This window comes from Triturus cristatus, chromosome 1_2, assembly GCF_964204655.1.
Source record: "Triturus cristatus chromosome 1_2, aTriCri1.1, whole genome shotgun sequence".
Lineage (NCBI taxonomy): Eukaryota > Metazoa > Chordata > Amphibia > Caudata > Salamandridae > Triturus > Triturus cristatus.
In genome coordinates, this window is record NC_140580.1 from 505,342,556 (window position 1) to 505,364,235 (window position 21,680).

Genomic DNA, 21,680 nt, shown 5'->3' on the forward strand with positions numbered 1-21,680 from the left:
TCTGTCCGGTAAGTTTTGGCAGACACACATGACGGGGGCGGTGGGAGGGTGAGGCTATGCCCTATGGGTGTGGTGCGCCTGACACCCAACCTCAAAACCCAAGGAACGTGTTTATGTAATGCAGCTACATTTCTAATCGCAACAGATATGTTCCTGGTGTGAATAGCCAATCAGATTGCATAGGCCCAGGAAGCCTTTCCAGGTCTACAGACCGTGCACAGGACAACGGGAGAAAATGCTCTCTTGTTGAATGAGATTATTTTTTTCCAAAGTTTGGTCCGTGGACCCACTGCAGCCCTGAGTATGTGATTGTTTATGAATGTTCAAGTAGAGTAAGTTCACCACACAGATTTTTGCCACATACCTAGCTCAGAAATTACATAATGTATTAGATTAAACCAAAAAATAGCCATTTATGAGGTATGGTTTCATGAAAAGTTTGATTTAGTTCTATTCAGCCTTTGTTGCTGTAGCTATGGGAACTAGACTTAAAAATACTTCGTTTTTGACCCACCTTCTTTTTAACTTTCCATTGCTCAGTGGATCGACACGAAACACGATTTATTGTGTAGAAATGCCCACTGAATGTTAAGGTTTTTGTAAAATTGATGTGTTCAAATTCAAGTTCAAATGCCTTTATTTGGCCATAAGGCCATAAAAGATGCAGTAAAGCTTCAGACAACAATTAAAAAACAGTGCAAGATTACAATAAATAAAACATTCAGAGAAACATGTCAACGATACATCTCTTTCCTAATCCTAGTAAAACAGCGTGTAAAACGAATGACTGAATGACATACAAAAACAGATGGTAGATGCTGCAAATATTTGAGACTCTCTTTAGCTGAACGAAATGATTACTTACCAGTAGGAGTAGTTTTGCAGCTTGAAGAATTTTCTGGATTCACATGCTGTGCATTATTCCACCATCTAGTGGTTGGGTCCGGAATTGTCTTTTTTTGTTTTTTTGTTTTGGTCGCTGTCAACCAACATTTGGTGCCAGGTACGTCCCCTGTGTGACGTCAGATGGTATGCTGGAAGTCGACGTGCGTGATAGCCATCTTCGGATTATTTTTTCAGTTTTTATTAGTCTTTTGTCGTCCTTGAAATGGTTGTTAAATAACTGGTTCGATAATTTGCTTCCCCACTTGTTCGTTTTCCTTATAGGGGAAGCCGGGTGGGTCGCCTGTGAATCCAGAAAATTCTTCAAGCTGCAAAACTACTCCTACTGGTAAGCAACCATTTCGTTTTGCAGTGTAAATCCTTTTCTGGATTCACATGCTGTGCATTAGATTATGTAGCAGTTTCTTCCATTTGGGAGGTTGTGGTGAATGGAAGAATTTGCAAACAGGTGTTGAAGCACCCTTTGTCTAATTTGAGCTTCCTTACTCATCTGAATGTCCACACAGTAATGCTTTGTAAACGTGTGTGGTGATGCCCATGTTGCTGCTGCACAAATAGAGTCATTGGGTACATTTGCCATGAAAGCCAAGGTTGCTCCTTTCTTTCTTGTGGAGCGAGCTGTTGCTGAATTGTTAGTTCTTTTCTGGCATTGGCATTACATGATTGGATGGTTTGTACTATCCATCTTGCAATGGTTGCCTTTGTGACTGGTGATCCTGTGTTTGTATATGAATAGGTGACTGATTTGTTCTGTTTCTTGCAAATAATACAGTAACGCTCTCCTTACATCCAGGGTATGGAGGCTTCTTTCTCCTTTTGTTTTTGGGTTTTTGAAGAAAATTGGTAGGATGCTATTTTGATCTAAATGATATTTAGATATCACCTTTGGTAAGAAGTGTGGGTTCGTTTTTACGATTACTTTAGCCTTAGGTATTTGTAAATATGGTTCCTGTATTGTTAGAGCTTGCAGCTCACTTACTCTTCGTAGCGATGTGATAGGGATGACAAAGACTGTCTTTAGACTAAAGTGTTTGAGATCCGCTGTATGCATGGGCTTAAAGGGTTTTGTCATAAGTTTTGATATCCTGTATTTAGGCTCCATATAGGTACTGGTGCTGCTCTCGGTGGAGCAATTATTTTTTCCCCTTCTAGAAACCATTTAATCTCAGGCCCTGTGAAAAACCTTTTACACGTTTTTCCTCTTGTGAATGCTACTATGGTCACCAGGTGTACCTTTATGCTTCAGTAGTTGATGTTACTATCTAGGAGGTAAGTCAAATATGTGATTACTGTTTCTTGTGAGTCTATTGAACCAATCTTATTGTTAGCGGTGCACCAGGTAGTATATCGCTTCCATTTTGCTGTATAGCATTTTCTTGTGGACTGCTTTCTTGCCTCTTTTAGAATTTCCATTGTTCGTAAAGGCAGGTTGAGGTGGCCAAATTCTATGTATTCAGTTGCCAGGCTGCCAGATGCAGCGTTGCTGGTTCTGGATGAAAGATTTGGCCTTGTTGCATTGTTAACAGGTCTTTGTCTGCTTTGATCTTGAACCTCTCCCCTTTGGATAGTTCTAGGAGGGTTGAGTACCATGTTTATCTTGGCCATTGAGAGGCAATGAGGATCATGTTTGTTCCTGGATTGTTTGCTTTTTCTAACACTTTTTGCATCAGGGGTATTGGTGGAAAAGTGTAAGCAAATGTCTGTGACCAGTAGAGTGAAAGTGCATTTCCCTCTGACAGGTGGTGTGGAAACCTTTAGGCAAAGTACTGGCATTTCTTGTTGTGCATTTTTGCAAACAGATCTATTACTGGTGTCCCCCAGAGTTTGAAAAGGTATTGTACTTTCTGCCGTTTCAACTCCCATTTGTGGGAGCAGTTGTTCTGTCTGCTCAGCTGATCTGCTGTAATGTTGTCTACTCCTGGTAGATGTACAGTTTGTAGATTGATGTTGTGGGCTACTGCCCACTGCCAGATCTCCTGCGCCAGTTTGCTGAGGGGAAAGGACTTTGTACCTCCTTGTTTGTTCAAATAGAACATTGTTGTTGTATTGTCTGTTTGTATCAGGATAGTCTTCCGCTGAATGTGCCTTTGGAATGATTTCAATGCCAGGAAACCCTTTTCATCTCTAAGACGTTGATGTGTTTTATGGAATCCTGTTTGTTCCATTGTCCCCGTACTTTCAGCTTGTTGCAGTGTGCTCCCCAACCATTGAGGGATGCGTCTGTGGTGATAGTCACAGATGGAATTGGGCTCCTGAAAGGTCTCCCCTGTGCCATGTTGTTAGATGCCCACCATTGTATCTCTGCTTGCACCTTTTCTGTTACAACCACTAGATCTTCCCAATCTCCTTTGGCTTGAGACCAGCTGTTGGTTAGTCATTCTTGGAATGGGCGCATGTGTAAGCGTGCATGAGGGATAAGTGGGATGCATGATGCCATCATGCCCATTAGTTTCATGACCTTCCTCACTGTCAGAGAATGACCCTTCTGATAGTGTGTATCCTATTTTGTGTGGGATACGCTTTTGCCTTTGTTGAGTTCAATATGGCTCCCAGGAATTTCTTTTCCTTTTCTGGTTTTGTTGATTATTTTTTATGGTTAATTGAAAATCACAGTTTCTGTAGTGTTTGGATCGCTGCTTGAACATGTTTGTAGCATGTTTGTTTCGAATGTGCTCTTATGAGCCAGTCGTCCATTTAAGGGTAGACGTGGATTCCCTCTCTTCTGAGGTGCGCTGCTACTGCGGCTAGGCATTTTGTGAATACCCGTGAGCTGATTTTATTCCGAAAGGCAGGACCTTGAATTGGTAATATGTTCAGTTGTGCAGGAATCTCAAGTACTTTTTGTGTTCATAGGGATCTTCGAGATCTGTTGTTGCCATATAGTCTCCTATTTGGATTTGTGGTACTATTTCCTGAAGAGTACACATTTTGAAACGTTGTGTTGGTATAAATTTGTTTATGAACCTTAAGTCCATGATTAGCCTTAGAGTTAAGTCTTGTTTGGGTATTAGGAAATATGGTGAGTAGTTTCCTTTGAACCATTCTTGTTTCGGTACCAATTCTGTTGCTTGTTTTTGGTATAGTTCTTTGATTTCTGCCTCTATCAGTAAGCGCTCTGATGTCAGGAATGCTCTTGTTTTGGGTGGGTTTGCAGGTGCTTTTCTTGTCAGCTCTATGCAATACCTGTATTTTACCAAACTTAAAATCCATTTGTCTGTTGTGATATTTTGCCATTGTTTGAGGAATAAGGATATTCTTCCTCCCACTGGTGTTTTGTGTGGATCCTTGCTTGTGAGTGAGTCAGTTGGATCCATTTCCTCTTCCTCTAGAGGTTTGGCCTTTTCCTCTGCCCATGCCTCTTGACCGAAAGGGCTGCTTCTGTTGTTGTTGCCACCCTTGGTAGCTTGACTGCTGACCCATTTGCTGACCTGGGTTCTGCCCTTGAGGTTGCTGTGACATTTGTTGTCCTTGTCCAAAGGTGCCTCTACCTGTGGACTTTCTGTTATTGAATCCCCCACTTTTAAAGGAACCTCTCTGCTGAAGGGCCCCCATTGCCCTTGCTGTCTCGTTGATCTTTTTTATCTGTTGAAGGGATTCATCTACCTCCTTTCCAAACAGTGCTTCTCCATTGAATGGTCTATTAATGATGGAGGTTTGAACTTCCTGTTTGAACCCTGATATTTGGAGTCAGGCATGCCTTATCAGGATGGTTCCTGTGCACATCTGCCTACTAGCAGTATCTGCTGCATCCAAAGCCGAGTTAAGGCAGGTGTGCCATGTTTTTTTTCTCCTGGACAATAGATCTTGCCCTTTTCTTGTCCTCTCCAGGGAGTTTGTTAAGAATTTCCTCTATCTCATCCCACTGTTGATGGCCATATCAATTTAGTAGGGCATTTGAATTTGCAATACGCCACTGTGTTGCTGCCTCCTTTTCTATTCTTCTCCCTACCTCTGGTGGAGGTCCGGTGTAGGAGACTGCAGTAGCTCTCCTTCTGGCTGTAGTGACAATAATTGAATCAGGTAATGTATTTCCCTGAATATATTTATGGTCTTTTGAGAAGGATTTATACTTCTTTTCCACTCTGGGGGTTATCCCCTTGTTTGAAGCTGGTTCCTTGAAGGCTTCTTTGCCTTGGTCTAGAATACTTGGCAGCATAGGAAGGTATAGAGTTCCTTTTGTCGCTGGTGCTAGAGTTTCTAGTAAGAAACATTTGTCCCCTTTTTCTTCCTCTAGGGCTAATCCAAATTGATCTGCTGCCCTTTTAACAAGGTCATTGTAGAAAGCTATGTTATCTGGTGGCAAAGCTTTCGAAGGGTAACTGTAGATCTCTTCTTCGAGATCGTTCCATATATCTTCGAAATTTTCGAAGATTTCCTCTTCTTCAGGTACGTCTCCGTATTCCTCGGGTTCTTCGTCTCGAGGTTCAGGGTTTGGAGGGGAGTCAAAGATACCTTCTTCGTCTCTCTCTGCGTCTTCTTCCTCTTCGGCGTTGAGGTTCTTCTGTTTGGCAATTGGTGCCTTTGGGATGCGAAAATCTTTCAGCGAGGCGTCAAACTCCTTTTTCTTCTGTAGGAGCATCACCATTTCTTCCTCTAGTCTTCCGCTTTTCGTTTTGACTTCGCGGGCCCTCTTGGCGTCGGAGGCGGGAGATTTTCGCTTTTTCCCGGTGTCGACGTTAGTCTTCGGTGGTGTTGTGCCCTTTTTTGGGGGTTCGACCCTTGTTTTTGAAGTTTTTGGCGATTCTCCCTCCTTGGTAACCTTTGGTTGGGTTCCTTGGGGTTCTTTTAATCGCGGCTGACCCTCGATCACCTTTTTGATCAGAGTCGGGGCTGCCTTGGGCGCCTTGTGTTCGTAGCCCTTCAGTTTCAACGGATTTTTATGGTGTCTTACCTTCTCTATCTTCTTTTTCGGATCACTCGCCTTCTTCTCAGCATGGATTTTTTCGGAGTCTCCTTGGATCTCGACGTCAAATCTGCTGGTGCTCCATGTTCTTCCTCATCGCTAGAGAAACCCAGGTCTCTGAGAGACGTTTTCTTTGTTGCCTGCGACATTGTGGCGTAGTGGGCCTGTCTTTGCTTTCGGCGAGTCCTCAGTGTCTTCGACAGAAATGCCACGCAGGCCTCACAGTCCTTGTCCTGATGATCTTCGGGCAGGCAGAGGTTGCAGACGTCGTGTGGGTCGCGCTGAGCGTACTTGTGGTGGCACTTGGGGCAGAACTTGAAGGGGGTATTCTTCAAGTTACTACTGCCTACCTCGCCATTTGTGGACCGAAGTGGTCCTCTGTGGTGTTAACACCGAAGCTCTGCTCTTGTCTCCGGCTACAACATCGATGATCGATGATATTTCTCGGCAATCGTCTTCTTTTTTGAAGTTTTTGGGGAAATTTCTCCGGAGCTTCCCGTCTGCTTCCAGACCCAATGGCGGAAAAAAGAATCTGAAGATGGCTACCATGCACGTCGACCTCCAGGATACCGTCTGACATCACACAGGGGATGTACCTTGCACCAAATTGTGGTCGCCAGCGACCAAAACAAAAGAAAAGACAATTCCGGACCCAACCACTAGATGGCGGAATAATGCACAGCATCTGAATCCAGAAAAGGATTCACGCTGCAAAACTACAGTTATGGGTACGTGTAAAATGGGGCATAGAACTTTCCTCATAGTAGCAGAATAAAAACTACACAGAAACATGAAATGCAGACAGGATTGCTGGCTAGTGCCACTACACGGACAGAAGGGAAAAGATGGACACTAGCTGCCCTATAAAGGGTAAGCAACCAAAAAGTGAACAAGATGCAGCCTGAAACGTGTTAAGTATTTATGAAGCTCCGTATCTGAGATCAAGAATAGCTAAAATTCGAGACAGGCTGAGGTGACAATCTCCATGTGATAACTCACTATGTCTAACTCAGAGCATTTGTTTTACCAGATTAAATTATATTTACTTAGAAAAAGGGACCGAATCAGAGCCTTCAAATTCCTGTCCATCACTGTAGGTGAGTGAAAAAACTGTGGCAGCCCTAAATCAGTAAACGTTTCTTTAATATAGGCCAACCAGGCAATGTTAAGACCATGGTCTAAAGTGATGCAATCAGAAAGAACGAGGCGGGAACATTTTGTAAATGGTGAGCTCTAAACCTTTACCCATAGTGAAAAGGGGGCTAGTTTGACAGCATCCTCAATGTAAGCCAAGTTGACCTCTGTGTAGGTAATATATTTGGCAGTGCTCTTTGGCACAGTCAATAGCCTAGAAAGAAATCTATTTTCCACTGGTTGTAAATGACTTGGATTGGCATATCCCCACACGCCTGCCCCATAAGTGCCCAAAGAAAAGCATTTTGCTCTATATAGGGCAATTAGAAACCTAATAGGTTTCTGTTTTAGTTTCCTGGCACACAAACAGATTGCAGGCTCTCCCTGGGGAACTATTTAAAAAAACTTTAGCATCATCGGGTATGTCAATTGAGAATGAGGGGAAACTACAGTCCAGCGGAAAGGTGGGAGGGAGGATATCAGGACTGGGTGGGCTAGCTGACGGGCTGGAGCCTGATGGGTTAACAACCACAGAAAGATGAGACAGCTCTCCTCAGGAGAGACGCTGCAAGTGATTTTCAAGTTTGCATCAGCTGAAAAATATGGGTGGTTAAGCATCTCCCATAAAGCCTTACCATCTTTGGATTTAGCAGCTAACTGCAGGTCTTCCCAAGCCGACTCTAATTTCCTTTCTCCTAGAATCAAGGGTTGCCTCATAAGCACTCCTTGCAAACCTAGTTTCCTCCACATTCCTCAGAGTATCATTGGTTACCTGCTTCAAGTTCCTTAAAGCGACAGAACAAGCTTGGTTAAACCATCTATGCCGTGGAGGCTCTCGGGTAATAATTTTAACAGACATCAGATTGTGTAGGGAGTGACAAATGTCGTTAAAATGACCTATTTTCGCGTCTGGCTCACCAGATTCACAAGACAACACACCATCTTCTCTCTCTCAAAAGTAAACCATATTGGTAAAAAGTTTGTCCCAGTTTATATTTCTCCATTTCAGATTCAACCCCTTATTTTGGTCCTATTGTAAAGTCTTGGAGAGGACAGGGTTTGTCATGGCAATAAGGGGGTTATAACAAGTTACACAAATGGTTACGAGAATGTGGTCCCTTAAAACAGAAGGCACAATAGCTGAGTCCAGCGCTGACGGTGCTAGATGGGAAGAGATCAGGATGAAATGAAAAGTTGAACCACCTCCCCTACCTGTGAAAGTTGGACTGCCTTATATATCAAAATTGAATAACAAGTTATGTTTGACAACAATTTGATTTAGGGCTTCACCATAGGGATTATGTATGAAATGTTTCAGATCCTCATCTTGCCAACCCATTACACACACAGATGCTATCTCCGGTAAGGGACAAATGGTTATATTACAGTCCCTCAATCAAATGATGGACACCCTCTCTGTTCTGTTTACCAACAAACTGGAACTCTCTAAATTTCCAAGTAAATCAGTAGGATAATTTGTAAAAAGGAAAGGGAAGGCATAGCAGAAACAGAATAAGACTGGTAACCATTTACATGAAAATCCTCCTTTGCCCAGATCATACTTGCTTATAGTATCACCCAATCCTCATTGTCTAGTTTCCTGGAAATACCAGCAATGTTCGATGATAGAAAATGAATCCCCTCTGCACTGAAAGATTTTACAGAAGAGTTTGTAGCCGTCATAGGGAAATCATTGTGAGGAGAAAGCACCCCCATAGAATTAGAATTACCATTTATGGCTGATGTATAAAGCCATGTCACAAGTCAATTGTTTTCAGTAAGATCGAATAGAGGGGCAAATCAGTTATTAAACAAATGTGGGGCTAAGATGTTTCAGCAAGACATGGAATCGTGCTGCGATATGAATCTAGAATGCCTGCTGTAAAAAATGGTGGTTGATAAAAATAGCCCAGAGGAACTGCAGAGATCGATGAATGACCTGGGATCAAGTATTCCAAACTATGAAGTAGAGATACAACCTGCCAAGGGCTTCCAAAATTCATGACTAAACAGTCACCTTGCAAATGTTTTGGTGTTGAACCAACCCAACCATCCCTCCGTATCATAAGTATGTCATTGATTAAATCACCCCACACCCTATTTAGAAACTAATTAATGGGCCACTCTCCATTTTAACGATAGTCAGTCATCCTTGTAGTTACCCTCTATTGGAGGTACACCGGTGAGGATATGGCGTGCAATCAGGAGGCAGTAGTAGATCATCAGGAACCTTTACGGATGTCAACGTCTGGCTTCTGGAACACTCCATTTGAGGACCAGTGGTTGCGCCTTGCATCGCAGACACATATTTTGCTTGAATCAGAAGCACATTTGGTTGAGACAACATGGGTGGGCCTAAATCACTAGGGGCCACCGTATGGGTCGGTACACTACTAGTGCGCCCAAAAGGAAGGGCCTGGGGGAAGTGGGGGATGCAGCTTAAGCAGTCTGATGAGGACATGGTCGCTGATATTTTAGCTGGGACTCACTCAGAGTTTGAACTTTATCATTTAGCCGTTTAAGCTGTGATATTATCTCTTGTTGAAGATTTTTCAAAATATGCTCCACATTCTGAAATAAAGGTTTAGACACACTTTGAATAATCGAGCTGAATTCAATGTTCTCGCGCCCATTTGTGTGTGGTGAATTGGTTGAAACACCGAGTTTGGAGTTCCTCTAGCCACACTCCTTTTTGCTTTACCATTGTTCCTTTTCCTTTTATGGGGAGGGAATTTAGTAGCATGCCGGGGGTGGAGACTGGGGGGGCAAGCGCTTCTAATATCACCCCGTGTCCACTATTACACAAGGATTTCCCATGGAAACAGGAGCAGGTAAGCCCGAGGCAACATGCAAGAACTCTTGAGTAGGGTTGAGCGGAGCAGTGGTAATGAACCCTGATGTGACAGGTGAGGGACTCGTGGAGACAGTCATTAGTTTCTGAACTGCATCTATGCGGGTTTCCACTGATTTAAGCTCTGTTGAAATAGCGCCTATTGCGGAAGATAGGAATGAAATCATTAGCGGGGAGGTGGATGTACCTTTTGTCTTTGGGACAGCCATTTACTTTTCCCCCATGCTTATAATGTGTCAAAGTATCCAGCCAGATAGTGAGGAGAAACAATCAACTTAGAACATAAAAAATGCTATGATGGGACCAAGTGGGGGGCCCAGCCAGCCTCATCCGGCCGTGGACAGGCACAAACAGGCCAAATCTTGGTCAAGGGCACGCGCCGGGTGCGTCCTGCGCCGCGGTATGCACCAAGCACTTTTATAGCGCAGAGTCAGTTTTCCTAGGCTCCGCTGAAACAGGTGCTGCTTGGGGGATGAAGTTCCACCCCTGGAAAGTGGCAGGTATGAAAGGTGCAGGCGGTTTTAGCAGCATCACCCACAGTTGTATGCACCAAGCACTTTTATAGCGCAGAGTGCATTGTCCCCTCCTCCACTGAAACAGGTGCTGCCTGAGGGATGCAGTCCCAACCCAGTAAAATGACAGGTGCGAGAGGTGCAGCCGGTATTAGCAGCGTCAGGAGTATTCCATGTTTTGCTCTACTGAGAAAATACAGCTGCTAGAATTCTGTACGTCCCATACTTTTTCCTACATGGACACTGCCTTAACCCTTTCGATGCGCATGACTGAGCGGTTCCGTCATGCGCGTCGGTTGCGCTGTGCGCATGACGGACCTGCTCCGTCATGGCACCCCCCGCGCACAGAACCTTCAGCACAGCGCGGAAATCCGCGCCGCGCTGAAGGGGTTAATATTCACATGAGTTAACAAGCAATTGACTCGGCTATGCAAGAGCTACTGGCTTTTGCCAATGTGTTTTAGCCATGTTGTACACCAACGTGGCTACTGTTCAGCATGGCTAAAAGTTAGTGGCATAGAGGAGAGTGGCGTAGTGTGTCGTTGAGTGGGATGGCGAAGAGGGGAGTTGAGTGTTGTAGAGCGGAATGGCAGAGATTGTCGTGTATTGGAGTGGCACAGTGTGGAGTCGCATACAGTGGCATACACTGGTGTGGCACAGAGAAGAGTGGACTGGTGTAGAGTGCATTGGCGTAGAGTGTTACAGAGTATAGTGACGTAGAGTGCAGTGGCATTAAATTCAGTGGCATACAATGCAGCATCGTAGAACACAGTGCATAGATTAGAATGCTCTCTGCTTTTGAATCCTGGATGTGACTTCTGTCGGCATGCTGTCGGGACCGGGCGACTGAAATGCGCATCTAAATGAGCAATCGGAACGGATTCCTTGCACCAGCATGACCATTGTGTATTAATTTACTGGTTTCACGACTAGCAGCATCTGTAAAGAAAATCTTTCTATTCTGCTAAAGCAGCGGTATTTGATATCCTACACTTTATATGATCGCTTAGTTTTTATCTTAATTGTCATTTCTGACAAAAGCTCCTATGCGAATACCTGAGCAAGTTACTTTTCTTGGATATGCCATCTGAGTGCGACTTCTTCCTTATGCAGTGAAGTTTTGTACCCTCTGCGTTTCTCTTAATTTATTGTAAAAAACTCGCCTTTGTGATACAGATATTCTGTTGAAATTCTGTGGACGCTCTCATGTTTGATGTACTATCCTGATGATGACCTGACAAATTCTGATTGTTCGAAACACCGCCGGCGCTAAGATGTGGCTCTAATTGAAGGGGACGCACATTTTTTGCTATGTGTTGTTTCTGTTTTGTCCAGAACCTTGCTTTTGTATAATTTTCCCTCAGCCACTTTTTGTTTGCTTACACATTGTATTGTCTGTATTTCCTGCACTGTTTGTGTAACCCCATGAGAGCCATTACTGTTATGTAATAGTAATTTTGACTGCTGCCTTTGGATAATACATTTTCTAATTGAAGAAACTGCCTGTATATGGGTCCGTTGTGCCTTCTTGGTCTGTTAACACCACTTTTCCTTTCTTCTTTTAGTGCACATTTTCAATTAGGCTTATATTCTATTTCTTTACTTCTCTCTAAAACTTAATTCCATTTTAAATTGTTTTACTTGAACCATTGTTTGGATTCTAGTGGTTTTTAGCCCCAGGTTCAGGTCTTAGGGTTGCCCCTATTGTTCATAACTACGTATATTAGAATGATACATAGCAGAGAGCAGTAGCACAGAGTGCAGTGACGCAGAGTGGAGTGGCGCAGAATAGAGTGGTGCAGAGTAAAGTAGAGTAGAGTGGTGTACAGTGCAGTGGCGTAGAGTGCAGTTGCACAGACTGGTGCAGAGTGGAGAGGTGCAGAGCTGAGCGATGCAGAAGGCAGTGGCGCAGAGTAGAGTCGGGTGGCATGGCGTGCAGTGGTAGGGGATAAAAGTGGATAAAAAAGTAGAAACAGTAAAGTCTGTACGTCAACCATTAGTATGACGTCGGTCTCTACTTGGCAGATATATTGACAACGCTGTTATTTGGTTCCAAGACAGATATATTGATCAAAGTAAATCTGATGATACTCAGTTTAACAACACTCAAATCCAGTAGAATAAGGAATTGGTTATCCTGGAGAAAAACACCCATGTCGCAGAACCGACATAAAAGGTCTTGGCTCTCATTTGAATCACATATTTATTTACATTTGCGCCTTGAATTTTCAAACAATGCCGGCAAAGACTGTGATTTAAAATACATATGACTATGTATTATGCTGGGTGAAAAAACTGCATTAAGGAAGAATTGAGGTACTTTGTTCATCACAAGGTGCAATATCCTTATTATCTTTGAAACTTGGCAGTCATATAACTGTGATCTTCATGCCATTAACAACGTGGACATTTCATGGGCAATCTAGTCGTTGCTCAACTGCATTTCCTTTGATGGGTTTAAGAAATATCTGCCTGGCTGGGGTAAATGAGCTTTTAGCTTTATTTTTACGAACATCTCAATTCATGGCAACAGCCCACCTTCATGATGGGGATCAATTCTGCAACCAGTATACATACCCTGTTAACCGATGCCAGGCATCCCACCTTATTGAGCTTTTGGAGACACAGGACAAAACGTTTGCTAGGATGCTGCTCACCATGTTGGAGGTCTAGGCAACCAGTAAGCTTTTAATACAGTCCTTCAAGCATATTTCATGAAAGAGTGTTCCAGTGAAGACAACATTGTGGCATAATTGTTGTTAGCAACAAAATCCAAAACTAAATTATTTTATGCTCCATTATGCTTGCCACATAGGTTACAGAACGGCATCTGACAGACGTCATCTGTGGCCAAGACCTAAAGAATGGGGCATGGGCATGTCTTTATTTTATTTTATAGTGCAAATTCCTATGCAATTCAGATTTAAACTTTAAATCAAGCAATGCCTTTTACCAATGATTGAAACAACAGATGGTTTAAAACAGGGTTGCCAGGTAGAAGCTAACCGTTCTCCGCAATGTCAGCTTTGTTGTGGAGTTCCAGTGCAGCTTCGGAGCCTTGTTTAGGCATCAGTAGTGAGGAGAAAGTACATTAACTGAGCACTCAGCGAGAGGTGAACCACTGAAGTGATGCTGCAGTTTAGGGAGTGCCTGAGACCCCGAACACTGACTGGAGAGCTCATCCAGTGCCAAGGTGGCTATATGGTGCTGTCGCGAGTGGAAGTTCTGGATTTCGGAGGTTGACTAACACCGGAGGTATCCACTGTGTTTATGGATTTCAAGGAGACATTGACCAGTGGATGTATGCCCAGGCAGACCCAGAGCCCCAGGCGTATCCTTGGCATCTATTGTGACTGTGGCAATAAGAGTGGGTAAGAGAGAGCTGCAGGGGAGGTGTGGATGAGTGCTGCTGGTATGCTTTAGCTGAAAACGTAGCACAAGTGAAGATCAGCGGCCTCTACAGACAGTAAAATCATTTTGGAATGGATCCTCTACCCAATGTCAATATACAGTTGAAAAAGTGGAAACTGAAAACAGGGAAAAGCAGGGGTGATTTTGACGACGAGGTCTCCAACTCCAGTGACAGAACACAAAAATGGCAAGGACCAACCTGTAGGGAAGAAGTATCTATGACATAGGGGGAGTCATTGATCATGAAAATGGAGATGCAAGGTGCAGCTCAGCGTGTTAAATATGAGTTTGGGAAGCTGGAACTATGTATGAGCACAGTGGAATGGATGCTATGTGAAAGGGTGACACATTCCTAAAGTTTGAGAACTATGTGGTGGCTTCTATTTGCCTCCTGCAATTAAAAGTCAAAAATGAGATTAGAACTTTGAGGATTCCAGCCTAAGGGTCAGCGAATGACCTAAAGACAGATCTAAAACAATCACTGCATGTAGTGGATTTAGGAGATTAGGAGGTAGGCAATGTGACAGTTGTCAGAGAGGCTTGCAGACCCACCCAGTTGGTTCAGGTTACTACAAAGGCACAGTTTTGGTGTATCAAGGAAATTCATGGCATAGAGAGACGATAATAAAAGTGGCTGCCAAAAAGAGTCTCATTTCAACTGGCAGCTCATGGGTTCGGATATTCAGGACGTATTTTCTGTGAATCAGGATCAGCTGAACAATAATTTACAAGGGTTGCTAAGCTGGAAAGGTGTTGAGCACTGGGCACCTGAATATTATTGGCACAATTCAAAAAGGAATGAGTTGAGTCATCCCAGACTGTCTGAAACTGGACAAGTCGTATCACATCTGAAGAAGCAAGAGATGGATCCTAAACATCTAAATTATCTTGCCTTGTCTCTAACGTTATCTCACTCTTGCATGTTCCTGCTTTCTCCCTTGGTGAGGTTGTTTGGTCTTTTTCTTCTTCCTTCTTTTACTTTTGTGTCCCTCTCATCTTCTTGGGAAATGTCTGATGTTGAAAAATAAGTGCTATTCCCCCAAAATGAGTGCTGGCGGCCCCTCTTGCAATCACTGGCTCAAATTGAGCACTGTAAACCTCTCTTATCCTTTCTATGTAGGCAACACACAACTTTATTTAAAGGTAATATTGTCAAGACATTGAGATGGTATCTTGAGTTCTCAGCTAAATCCAATACTGGATGTCTTGTCATCATCCAAAACTAAACCTGATAATAAACTGGGATTCATGAATCCACAAATGTAAAGAATCTGTAAAAAGTGTCTAAAAAAAGCTCAGTTCTTAAATGTAGCCCAGTCATTTTCAGCTCAGCAAAATGTATGGCTCTATCGCAGACAAAAACTTATACTTGTAACTCCATATCAATACCTTCTCCAAAGGAGCACAGTACCAACTTAAGGCAGTCAGAGACATTGAACAATGTATCCCTGACAATTATTTCAAACTGTAATAGTGTCAAGACTAGATTACGGGAATTCACTACTAGCAAAGATATTGAAATTGCACGTGGCTACTCTCAAATCAGCCAAGTATGAAGGTGCTAACTGACCATGGAATCAAGAAAATATGACTAAATGTCTCCCATACTGATCTCGTTGAGTAGGCTCTGCACAGAAGCAAGGAGACTGTACAAACTGGCATGCGTTAATCTTACAGCACTAGACAAGGGTACACCAAATTGAAAATATAGATTTCAGGAGGTGCAAAACAAATGAGAAACTCAGAAATCTCCTGCTGGAAATCCCAGCCATAAAGAAGTCTGAAACATTAGTCTCAGGATTGAGAAACAAGAATTCAATTTCACAAAATCTCAGGACAATTCCACCCTATGATTTGTTAAAAAACTGAGCTGAAAATCCCATTATTCAGTTGCCACTGATATAGAGGTCTGCTATAGGTGAGACAAATTATCTCTTTCTTCTCCCCTCTCTGTTCTCATAATAACCCTACCCAATATTCCCAATCACTAGCACTGAATGTATAATCATGGCACTACATTTACATATACAACATACCATCTACTTTATCTACATGAAGTTAAAGTTATTTCCAAAGGATTATCTTCTATTATCACCTAGAATTTACTGTTTTAACCAAACTTGAACATCTAGCACTCTTTCAACCTGTGAAACATGTAATAAAATGTACATTTTGCCTACCTCTTCCATTCTATGTTGAAAGCTAGTGCCGAAGGACAGTCTTCGATTATCACTGCAGAATTTATTGCTGTAACCCCTGTATCGAACACTGGACTCTCATGTTAACAACTCCGATGTAAAGTGCTTTGTTACCCCATAGTCCACGCTATACAAAACTGTTAAGTTTTGTATAGCAAAATACCTTTGGCAATGCTCCTTTCTGCTGGATACTCTACCTAACCACAGATTCCTCAGTTTTAGGATGCTCCTCTGACGCAGAGCACAAACATTTGAAGGTCCCGGTTGCAGATCGCTGAATTGGGAGAGATTTTCTATGGTAAAAAGAGACCACGCCACATACCGGGAAGGTGGGATGGCTGTGAAGAATCTGAGGTTAGGTAGAGTTCCACTAGAAAGAGTGCTACCTCAGGTAAGTAACTTGTTCTTCTGATGGATATTTCTAACTGCAGATTCCTCACCTTTAAAATAGATACCAAAGCAGTACCTCCCAAGGTGGAGGGTCTGAGGAATGGACTCATACCAAAAGGTCCTGCAGGACTGCAAGGCCTTCCTGTTGGACCTGGCTGTTAATGTTTTGGAAAAAAATGGGGACCCCTACATACAACAAATGCACTTGCTAGCTGTAGGGAAAACAACATAAGAGGGAAAACACGCTAAGTACAAGTTTTTGATATTTAGAAAACCATACATCTATCAGGAAAACATATAATCAAACAAATAGCATTGTGCATATATATTATCAAAAAAGTCTTTTTATTTTCATGATATTTATATTTTTGGAGTGTCAAAAAATATTTACATTATGTCTTAAAATCGTCAATGCATCAAACAATTTATAACATGTGAAACATGATCATATTGTTAAAAAGGTCATACAATACAGCAGAATTGTATATATAGTGTAACACTTTATCACGTGTTAGAAACAGAGTCCCGATGGTTGATGGTCAGAAAGGAGGGTTGGCAGTAGATGGGAATTACGCGCGTTTCGGCAGGTTGCCTTCGTTAGGAAACCGTCTAAACTTTCTCTATTTTTGCATATATTAATTAATCATTGAGTCGTTCTGCTATTTGGAATTTCCTGGACATTCAGTCGAGACGTACACTGGGGTTAATGTTGTTAGGATATCGTGGTATATATGTTGTGGCATAGGATGAAATACCCTCAAGTCGCAGGGTTGATTAATGGTAATCGTGAAACAGATGACGTGTCCTGCACAATGATGGGACACTCAAAAAAGATAAATATCATGAAAATAAAAAGGACCTGGCTGTTAAAGCAGTGGTGCTTTGTGAACGTGTGCACTGAAGCCCATGTCGCAGCCTGGTACATGTCAAGCACAGGCACTCAGTATGCAACAAAGTGTTTGCAGACTTGACACTGATGGAAGGACCCCTCAGTCATTATGGAGGCTGTTTTTTGGCCAACATGTAGCAGATCATAATGCAGAGGACTATCCACCTTGACAAACTGCCTTTCTGCATCGCCTTCACTTTCTTTGCCCCAGAGAACTCCACAAAAAGCTGATGAAGATACAGATGACTTGATCGCGAAAAGGAAGACAGACTTTAGTGTCAGAAGACACCAAAAGTAGCTGAGCTTCAGCTCAAAGGGAATAAACATGGGAAATGGCGGGACCAAACTGAGGTCGCACTATGGCATCATAAGTGGTTTGGGAGGGAATATTTGTGTTAAACCTTAAATCTTTAACAAACCGCATCACACATCACAACAGGTGATTTGAGCAAGGATGGTTGGTGTGGTAAATGCAGTCAATCAAAAGGGCTGATAGGTAACCTTTAATTGTATTTCATCCCAGTCCTTGCTGGGCCAAAGACAAAACAAATAAGATATCCAACAGTTTGGCTTGCTGGAGGCCTGTCCTGCAACCCCAGGCCACAAATTAGTCCCAGTGCCTGACGTAAACAGACTTTGTGTAGTGGTGGCTAGCGGTGAGGATGACATCCACAGTTTCGGTTGGCATATCAAATGCCGTCCACTGTCATCATTCAATCTCCACACGTGGAGGTGTAGAATTTGCAGGTTTGGGTGGAGAACCCTGCCCTGCTGCTGCGACAGAAGATCTTCTCAAAGTTGAAGCCTGATTAGAGGGCAGATGCACATGCACATGCACAGAATTTACAGATACTACACTCTACTAGCCCAAACCCGTTACTATAGGATGACTTGGGCCTGATCATTCCTGATCTTCTTCAGAACTCTGGGCAGGAGTGGAAGAGGTGGAAAGGCCTACAGAAGTCCCATGTTCCACCCAAGTCGAAAAGTATCTCCAAGGGAGGACTTTCGTGGAACCTCCAATGTACAAAGGTTTGGACACTAAACATTCTCGACAGTAGAGAAAAGATCTAGCCAGAGTTCTCCCAATTGTCAGAGGAGGCACTGTGCCACCTGAAGGTGTAGTCACCATTCATTATCTGCCAGGTACCTTTGGCTTAGCTTGTCTGCCATGGCATTCAGTAATCCCACCAGGGGGTACCCAATCAGGGAAATGCCTTGAAACTCCAACTACCTCTTGGCACAGGACCCCACTCCACCCTGCTTTTTGCAGTACCACATGGCGGTTGTGCTGTCCATAGTAACCTGTACCCGCATCATCTTGATGGATGGTATGAAAGCCTCCAATTTGAGGTGAATGGCCCACAGCTCCAACCAAGGTCAGCTCCTCCGTTAGAGCGGAGGAGTGTTGTCCCACTTGAAATCCTCCCAAAGATGAAAAATAAAATGGAAATTAATGACTATTTTATTTTTTATCCCCTGTCCAGAGCCGAACAGCATAACTGGGGCGGGACTGCTGCTGTGTGACAGCAGCATATCACTCAGCAGAGAGGAGGGTGGGCTGACTGTGTACTGCTTAAAGTGTGCATGTCTTTTTGGCCGGCCGTCTTGAGACGGCCAGATACACATGCGCACTTTAAACCTCCCAACCCAGCTGTATTAAGACAGCTGGGTTGAGAGAAAGTGCAGGCCTCCAGGGCGCTGTGGAGTGCCGAGTGAGGCTGCTCCCACCAATCCTGATGCTGCTCACATGCTGCATGTGAGTAGTGCCAGGATAGGGCAAGGGAGTACCAGCATCGGGTTACAGTGACAGAGAATCCCGGCCCGGAGCAAGGACGTCGCTTCAAATCTGGTAAGTTTTTTTTAAATATTTCCCCCGTGAGTGCCCCCGCCACCCCATCCCGGTAGATGCTAGCCACCACTGGCTCCAACAGATTGATATGGAGGCTGTTTTCTGTCATAGATCAGTGTCCTCTGATCTCCACCTCTCCCAGATGACCACTCCAACTAAGCAGTGAAGCATTCATCACCAGTGTCAGCTCGGGATGGGGAAGGGAGAAATCAGATGGCACCTTGACACCCTTGCAACTTCTTTGCCTTTTGTATTTCCTCTTAAGTTTGATCTTTGACTTACTGGATGGGCTCGACTGTGAAGAAGACCTGTTGTGGGATTAGACTTGAGAGTGGTAATGGGTCTGTGCCCTTGTCTTGGAGCAGGATCAGCACTTACGCAATTTTGATGTTTGACAACATTTAGCTTCACTTCACGTTCCTGGATCGCCTTTGGGGGCATGAGGACACGTACATCACACTACTTGGAGTCAATAATCTGTGTGGCACTAACATACCCTGAATAACAAAATCCACAGGAAGGTCAAGATTGATTGGGGCAATGTTTACTTGCCATGACTGTACAGACAGGGAAACAAGCAAACTGACGTATATCAACAGTTGTTGATAAATTGGAGCTCGTACTGCTGCGCAATATCTTAGAAAAACATTGACATTGCCAATAGATGTGACCCAATATGGGAAATATGATTTATAAACTCAAGGGCGGCAATGGTGCTGCTAAAAGTAGCCGGTGTCTGTAAGTAAAGTTGACATTGTATTACTGAATTCTTCATATAACATAATGACAATCATTTTATTATTTAGTCATTTAACACATGTAAACTTTATATACCTAGATACTGACATTTATATCGATGATGACGAATTATGTCAATCCAGAAACAAAACACTAAAAACGATAACCTCTTCATCTGTTTGTGAAGTCAGACATCAGATGATACATCATTTTTTATGTCTGCAATGGGAAGGGTGTGACGTGGTAGCTTTCCTTCTTTTTTATTTGTTAAGGATGTAAGTTTGTAACAATCTGCAATGCCCTTGATAAAATCGTTGTGAAAAACGTGAAATTATTTTTCTAATACAAACACTACAAGTGAAGAAGGTCCGTATGCTTACCTACACAGGCTGTGAAGTCTGAATACCAGCACACCCACAGGGAAATTATCAGCTTGCTCTGCATCAAATGGTGAGCGGTGGCATTACAATTCTGCATGTGGATTTCTTTTTATTACACACTGTTCACTGTTTTAGTTAGAATTCCCCATAGTGTCAGATATGTTATTAATGGTGATGCTGAGTCTGTCACTCCAAAAATTGAAGCAATGGTAAATGAGTGAATGTAAAAGTGATGTGACCTTTGTGATGTGTGTCTCTTAGTCCCAGGGAAATGGCAAGTGAGACATAATCAGTAAACCTTACAAAGCTAGTAACAAGAAACAGTATACTTTAGAAATCTGATGCCAACAAAGGGAGAGGGCTGCGTAACTCTGCTACTCTTTACTGCACATTCTCTGCAGGGTACCCTCCTACAGCCCTCTCATTCTTTTAATGGCCCGTTTGATAGGTGGTCTTGGAGATTCGCATCTCAACAGGAGAGGTCACCTGCTTAAAGCTCAGATGGTCCAGCGGCACAAAGTTGACCGACCTTACCCATTGCTGGCACAGTGTCTTCCTCCTTAGCAATTGCCTTCCAGAGTCCGAAGCAGCCTGCGCTTCTGTTGCACGCCAGACCCCCACATCCCCACCACAGCGAATGCAGCAGAGCTTGTCTCAGCCCACCTCACTCCCTGCCCACTGGGGTCCAGAGTTGACTGCAGGCTCTGCTGCCAAGCACCCAAGCATGCCCAGCTAGAAGTGCCTCCTGGCTCACATCGACCATCTAGTCTCTGCGCTGTTGGTATCCAGCACACGCCTTGCCTCCTATGGCCACCACTCACCACAACAAAGGAACCACAGAGTCATCTACATGACTCCTCAAAAGCGTGTATCCACAGCCATATATTTTCCTGAGCAAGGATGCCGCTGATTTGGGCAGAATTTTGAGTTGACTGCAGGCTCTGCTGCCAAGCATGCCCAGCTAGAAGTGCCTCCTGGCTCACATCTACCATCTAGTCTCTGCGCTGTTGGTATCCAGCACACACCTTTCCTCCTATGGCCACCACTCACCACAACAAAGGAACCACGGAGTCATCTACATGACTCCTCAATAGCGTGATCCACAGCCACACATTTTCTTGAACAAGGATGCCGCTGATTTGGGCAGAATTTTGAGTTGACTGCAGGCTCTGCTGCCAAGCACTCAAGCATGCCCAGCTAGAAGTGCCTCCTGGCTCACATCGACCAACTAGTCTCTGCGCTGTTGGTATCCAGCGCACGCCTTACCTCCTATGGCCACCACTCACCACAACAAAGGAACCACAGAGTCATCTACATGACTCCTCAATAGCGTGATCCACAGCCACACATTTTCCTGCGCAAGGATGCCGCTGATTTGGGCAGAATTTTCTGAATCTGAGGCCGGTGGCGATGGAGGCACGTCCAACTCCGTTTGCCAGTAGCTCTAAGTATTAATCATGTTGATATGTAAATGTGGTAGGCTGCCACTTGTCTGCTACTATGAATTTGCTCTCATTTG

The 21,680-nt window shown here is 43.6% G+C and overlaps 1 protein-coding gene across 3 annotated transcripts in view; it reads right to left on the bottom strand.

Moving 5' to 3' along the window:
• Nucleotides 1–21,680, bottom strand: part of PTPRE (protein tyrosine phosphatase receptor type E) — an 895,414-nt gene that overhangs the window by 44,889 nt on the left and 828,845 nt on the right. The window lies entirely within an intron of this gene.